Source organism: Halichoerus grypus, chromosome 7 (assembly GCF_964656455.1).
Source record: "Halichoerus grypus chromosome 7, mHalGry1.hap1.1, whole genome shotgun sequence".
Lineage (NCBI taxonomy): Eukaryota > Metazoa > Chordata > Mammalia > Carnivora > Phocidae > Halichoerus > Halichoerus grypus.
The window spans coordinates 56,828,480-56,834,479 of record NC_135718.1 but is presented as its reverse complement, the minus strand read 5'-3'; the positions used below and the strand labels follow the sequence as shown (position 1 = coordinate 56,834,479).

The 6,000-nt window shown below is 36.2% G+C and overlaps 1 protein-coding gene across 1 annotated transcript in view; it reads left to right on the top strand.

The window, feature by feature from the left end:
- The first annotated feature begins 3,931 nt into the window (after positions 1-3,931).
- Positions 3,932-6,000, top strand: part of MYPN (myopalladin) — a 102,504-nt gene continuing 100,435 nt past the window's right edge. Inside the window, exon 1 of the mRNA XM_036113868.2 lies at positions 3,932-4,018. The gene's annotated coding sequence lies outside the window, so the exon portion shown is untranslated. The remainder of the gene's footprint in view (positions 4,019-6,000) is intronic.

The following is a 6,000-nucleotide window of genomic DNA, read 5'->3' as shown; positions in this document are numbered from 1 at the left end:
TGTTGCTACTGATTTCATAGAGTCTTATAAAGATGTTTGAGGTTGGAAATTTCCAATTTAGCTGTTAGAAATATGAAATCTGGGAAATTTGCTTTATTTTGTCCCTTGTCCCAGGTCCCACACCAAGGTAAATCATTAATATAGCCATCAAGTCAAAGGACGAGATTATATATATGTGTATACAGAAACACACACATATGTACACACATACATACACACACATATATATTTTTTATAAGAGTATATTTTTAAATGACATGTCTCACTGCCCTCAAACAGAGTCAGGACTAAGACTATAACTACAGGTCTTTGTCCAATTAACAGTACTACTTCTTTGAACAGCTGCAGCATGATTATCTTCATCTATTGAATCCTTTATTAATAACTTCCAAAGTAACGGTATAAAAGAAACAGCCTTGCTGTATATCCTAATCAATTATCACTCTTTATAAGGGGAACTGACAACATATTTCAGATTCTTACTTAAGCATTAAAAATCTTATGAAGGCATCACAGAGGACTGCAAAGTAAGGAGATGGAAAAGCTTTTTAAACTCCCCCTCAAAAAAACAAAAATAAATAAAGTCCCCCTCAACACATGCATACAATTCATGTCCTCTAGGACCAACCATTAGTTGCCTTCGGCATACAGTAAATTTTACACTTATTGATTGCAAATTATTAAAAAATGTGTACTGCTACTCATGTTTTTTTTTTAAATAAAAAAGATAATAACTGGGATCCAGAAATAAATAAAACAGACATTTTTATGGACAGATTTTCAATAGAGTTTAAAAATGTATTCTTATAGTCTCAATGTAAGATCTTACAGCCTGCAGGAACAGTTGAGTAGTAGTGATTAGCAAGGACAGAGTGTTCCTAGAAGACAAATTATAGTTGCCACCTCCACATTGCCTAAATACAGTTTAACCACATTAAAATGACAGAGATGTTTGTCCAAGAGGAATGTCATGCAGTTCAAGCCTCTGTTTTTCACCTTTTTAAAAAGGGAGAGAGAAATTACTCTTCGTAAACATAGGGATATGAAAAGTTGAAGTGTTGTGTACTGTTCACTTTCAACAAATAACAACCTCATCTGTTCAGTTTCCATCAAACTGCTCCCATTCGAAAGTTCTAATAGTGTTGACAATAAAATAGAAATCCTGTGGAATGGTGAATGTTTAACTTGTTCTTAGTGTGGAAAACATCTTTTTAAAATGTAAGGTCCTGCATGAACAGAGAATCTGATTACACACCAAATTAATCTATGGTAAGGGTAAAATGTCTTACCCTTCTCTAACTTAGTTACAAATAGACTGGGTAAGATGGTTTATTTAGTGTAAAAACTCTTCTGTTTAAAATTTAAATTTGTTTCGTATGGGCAATTCTCATTTAAAAAATTAAAATAGGTTTTATTTTAAAATATTAATGTTTATTGTTAATAATTCAAACAATTTAGTAAGATACAAAGAAGAAAATAACCATCAGAAATACTACCTTAGGAGATACACATGGCTAACGTTTTACTGAACATCATTCTGATATTTTTCCCTGCTCCAAGGTGTATTGTACACACATCGAGGTCAATGTAAGTTTACCTAATGGATCTTGGAGCTTTGTAGCCTACTTTTTGCTCAACAGGGTGCTAAGGACCTCTTTCCAAGTATTGGGGCGCTTAAAGTTCATGTAGAAGACATGCCCAGACCATGAAACTACACGGCCAATTAGTCACAAATGTAAATAAATAATAGATATGTTCAGTCTTCTTTTGTTCAGGTTGAATAAAATCTTTTTTTCCAGTGGTATTGAAATAGAATTGGCATATAACATTGTGTAAGTTTAAGGTGTACAGTGTAATGATTTGATATACATATGTATTGTGAAATTCTTACCACAATAAGATTAACACCTCCATTACCTCAAGAAAATCTTATTAACTTGAATGTATTCAGATGTGTCTTGTTACATTGATAGTCATCATCTGTGTTTTCACCACCTAGAATTGGCTTCTTCAGGTTCTTCAACCAGTCTGGCTCCATAGAATAGCAAAATGTTTATGGGGATATAAAGGAGAGCCTTGAGATGCTGCTTAGCATATCCATCTTGTCTACTACACTTGTATATTTCTATCCTTTAAGTGAATAAGCAATTTGTTTGATTATACCAATAACATATGAAGACGTAGTTGCTTTGCTTTGTGGCCATAATTATTCAAACTTTCATCCCTCCAGCACTACCTCAGTTCTAATTATCCAGCCTGGACTTCTGCCATAGCCTGTGGACTACTGATAGTCTTCTCGGCTCTTTGGTCCATCCACACAACCACTGGGGCGATATTTCTAAAATGTAGATTTGATCATATCTCCTTAAAACTTTTTATCATTTAGGCATTTAACATCATATATAATCAAGTCCTTACCTCCTCTGCAACCTCATCCCTACCACATCCTCCAAATCATACCTTATCTTTATTTTATGAGCTATGAAAAATTCTCTCTCATAACTCTCTCATACCTTCCCACATGTTGTTTCTTTAACCTAGTGAAATTATCATTTTTCAAGACTCAGCTCAAACAGTACTTTCCTTGTGAAGACTTGCCCTCCCTGTCACAATTGGGAGAACCCCACCCTCTATTGTAGAACTTGCCACTTTATAACATAATCAACTGTCTATCTTGTCCCTCACTAGACTGCTGGCTCAAGGTCAGGAGCTTGGATCTTTTCACCCTTGTATCCCCAAAAATGAACAAATATAAATTGTTTCATATTAGTCAGAAGCTCTAGTTGGCATAATTTTTATCCTTGAATAATAAAACATGAGAAATAAATTGTTAGAAATTGTTATTTAATGTACAAAATCTTTCAAAACAATGTCTCCAGGGGAAAAAAAGATAATTAAGAAGCCCTCAATGAAGAGGATGGATCATGTATATAATAAATATACATTAAATATTTGTTAATTGAACAGTTGTTCTTTGTTTAGATTATAATCTTTCTAAGGGAGGGACCTGTGTTATGCTCTTTTTTTTAAATTTCTTCCAATGCCTGGCAGAGTACTAAATTCATAGAATAATCTGAAGTCCGGTTTTACTGATTAACCAAATGAGTGAATCCATTCATTACATCAAAACTAAATGAGTGAATCCATTCATTACATCAAAACTAAATCTCAACAGGAATTTATAAGCCCTGCCTCTTTGAATCTCTGTGCACATTGAAATACCTTATAAGTTCTTTGAAGACAGGGACTCTACCTTACTGATTTTTATAGTCCTAGGTCTTAAGAGAGAGCACAGAACACAGTAGAAGTTTGATAAATCTGTTATCAAGATTACACTAGTGAAATAACACATCTGTTTTGCTTATTATTGTATCCCTGTGACCTAAGGCAACATCTCTTTTTAAATAATTTTTTAAAATTTTATTTCTAGTATAACATACAGCATTATATTAGTTTCAGGTATACAATATAGTGTATAATAATTCTATATATTACTCTGTGCTCATCAAGGTAAGTGTACTCTTAATCACCTTCATCTATTTCAACCCATCCCTAAGACAACATCTTATCCACAGTAAAAAACCAGTAAATATTTTTTAGATAAATATGATTTGGAACCTGACTATTGGAAGGTACAATTAAAATCTAATATAAAAAAGTTTTCCTTGTTCCCTTGGATTCAGGAATAAATTCAGATTAGAATAAGCATAATTCTGAAAGATATTTTGTTTCTTACTATGAAATAGCACAACCCCACAGAGGTGGGGAGGTGGAGAAGGGAGAGAAGTTGGAAACAAACAAGTAAGACTCAGAGGAGAAAATAGCTCCTCCGAGGGGAGCCACATGCTCTGATACCCACGGCAGCCGCATGAGGAAGCAGCCTAAAATTAGCAGAATGGGCAAGCCCAGGAAGGGAAAGCCACAGCAGCTTTCCCTGCCCTCAACAAGTGAGGTGAAGGGCCCCGAGCCCTGGGGGAAACCTCCTTAGCCTGTGGAGCTCCACTGCGGTTTATGCCAGGTAAGTCCCTCCCTTGGAACTCACCTTGGGAGGTAAAACAAGAGATTTCTTAAGGGCATGTCCAGACAATTGAAAGATTTAACATTGCCTACTAATGAGGTGCCTCTAGGAATCTAATGATTAAGAGAGCGATAAAAGTATTCCTTATACCCATCTTCCATAAGGTATTCAACTGAACCACCTCTTTTTACCTTGTTGAATTGTGGCTCTCTGGGGTATGTAGATGCAGGTTTTTTGTTTTTGTTTTTGTTTTAAGTGTTGGAGTAAAGGGAAGAGGCTGTCCTAAAAAATTTGTAAAACCACGTGGAAGAGGAATGCGGGAAAGATACCTCCCAGTGGCATAAAAAAAATGGTTGAGATACTGTAGAGCCAAAAGGGAAAGATTAGAGATAACACAAACAGGATTCAGTGGGCAACAGTGTGCATTTTTCACAGATGAAGTACAGAGTAGTTGAGCTGGCTGAGGGCAGACAACAGAATTCTGGAGGGGGCCAGGATTTTCTCAGTGTTGTTATTTCATAACAAGAGATCAGTGATTTATTTTATGATGCACATATATTATTCCCAGTGGGGGTGTTTATCTATCACTCTCCACGGTTTCTGTAAGTTCCTGGTTTCTGAAGATTTCATATTATCTGTAGATTTTATATATATATATATATATTTTTTTTTTTAAGATTTTATTTATTTATTTGACAGAGAGACACAGCGAGAGAGGGAACACACGCAGGGGGAGTGGGAGAGGGAGAAGCAGGCTTCCCGCTGAGCAGGGAGCCCGATGCGGGGCTCGATCCCAGGACCCCGGGATCATGACCTGAGCCGAAGGCAGACGCTTAACGACTGAGCCACCCAGGCGCCCCTGTAGATTTTATATTATCTATTGCTTTTTGAAGTTACAACTCATTAATGGTAAAAACCTCCAGTGCTATTAAGAGGGTGTCTCACAGGGCGCCTGGGTGGCTCAGTTGGTTAAGCGACTGCCTTTGGCTCAGGTCATGATCCTGGAGTCCCTGGATCGAGTCCCGCATCGGGCTCCCTGCTCGGCAGGGAGCCTGCTTCTCCCTCTGACCCTCCGCTCTCTCTCATTCTCTCTCAAATAAATAAATAAAATCTTTAAAAAAAAAAAAAAAAAAAGAGGGTGTCTCACAAAGTTGATCTGAAGGGATTGGGCAATCGGACAGCAGAAATTCAGAACTACTTAAAAATTACAGCTGTATTGAGATATAATTCACATACAATTAACTTATTTAAAGTGTACAATTCAGTGGCTTTTAGTATACTTACAGAGTTTTGCAACCATTGCCACAATTTTGGAACATTTTGTCACCTCCCCACACCAAAAAAAAAAAAACCCCAAAACAAAAAAAACAACCAACCCAAAAACCCAACCCATACTCAAAAGCAGTCACTCTTCTTTTCATCCGACACTTCCCTCCCCAACAGCCCTAGGCAACCATGGATCTACTTTCTGTTTCTATAGATTTGCCTGTTCATTATGCAATTATACAATATGCAATCTTCTGTAAGTTTTTTTGGTGGGGGGAGGTAATGTTTAAATGTGTAGCTACAAAGAAGAGCAACCTCTTCCATTGGGGGTATTAACTGTTGGTTGATCCTAAAAGAGTTGTCATTGCCTCCAGTCTCCAGTTAGACTGAGCATTTATGACCCATTTCTCTAAGATTATTCAGTTATAGTGGCACTTCAATGCTATATATAATTATGTGATTAATAAATGTTTGTCAGTAATTTATCATTTTTATTTAATGATAATCTTGGATATAATCTGATGGGATAAAGTGCATCCATTCACGACATCATTAGATGGTATATCCTAAGGCTTAGTAAACAATAAATGAAGTAAGATGTAGCATGTCTAGAACACTGCCTGGCAGGTATTAGATTCTTAGAAAATAGCCGTATTTTCCTCTACTCCACTTTCAATGTCAAACATTTACTCATTAAACATACAGAGCAGATTTGA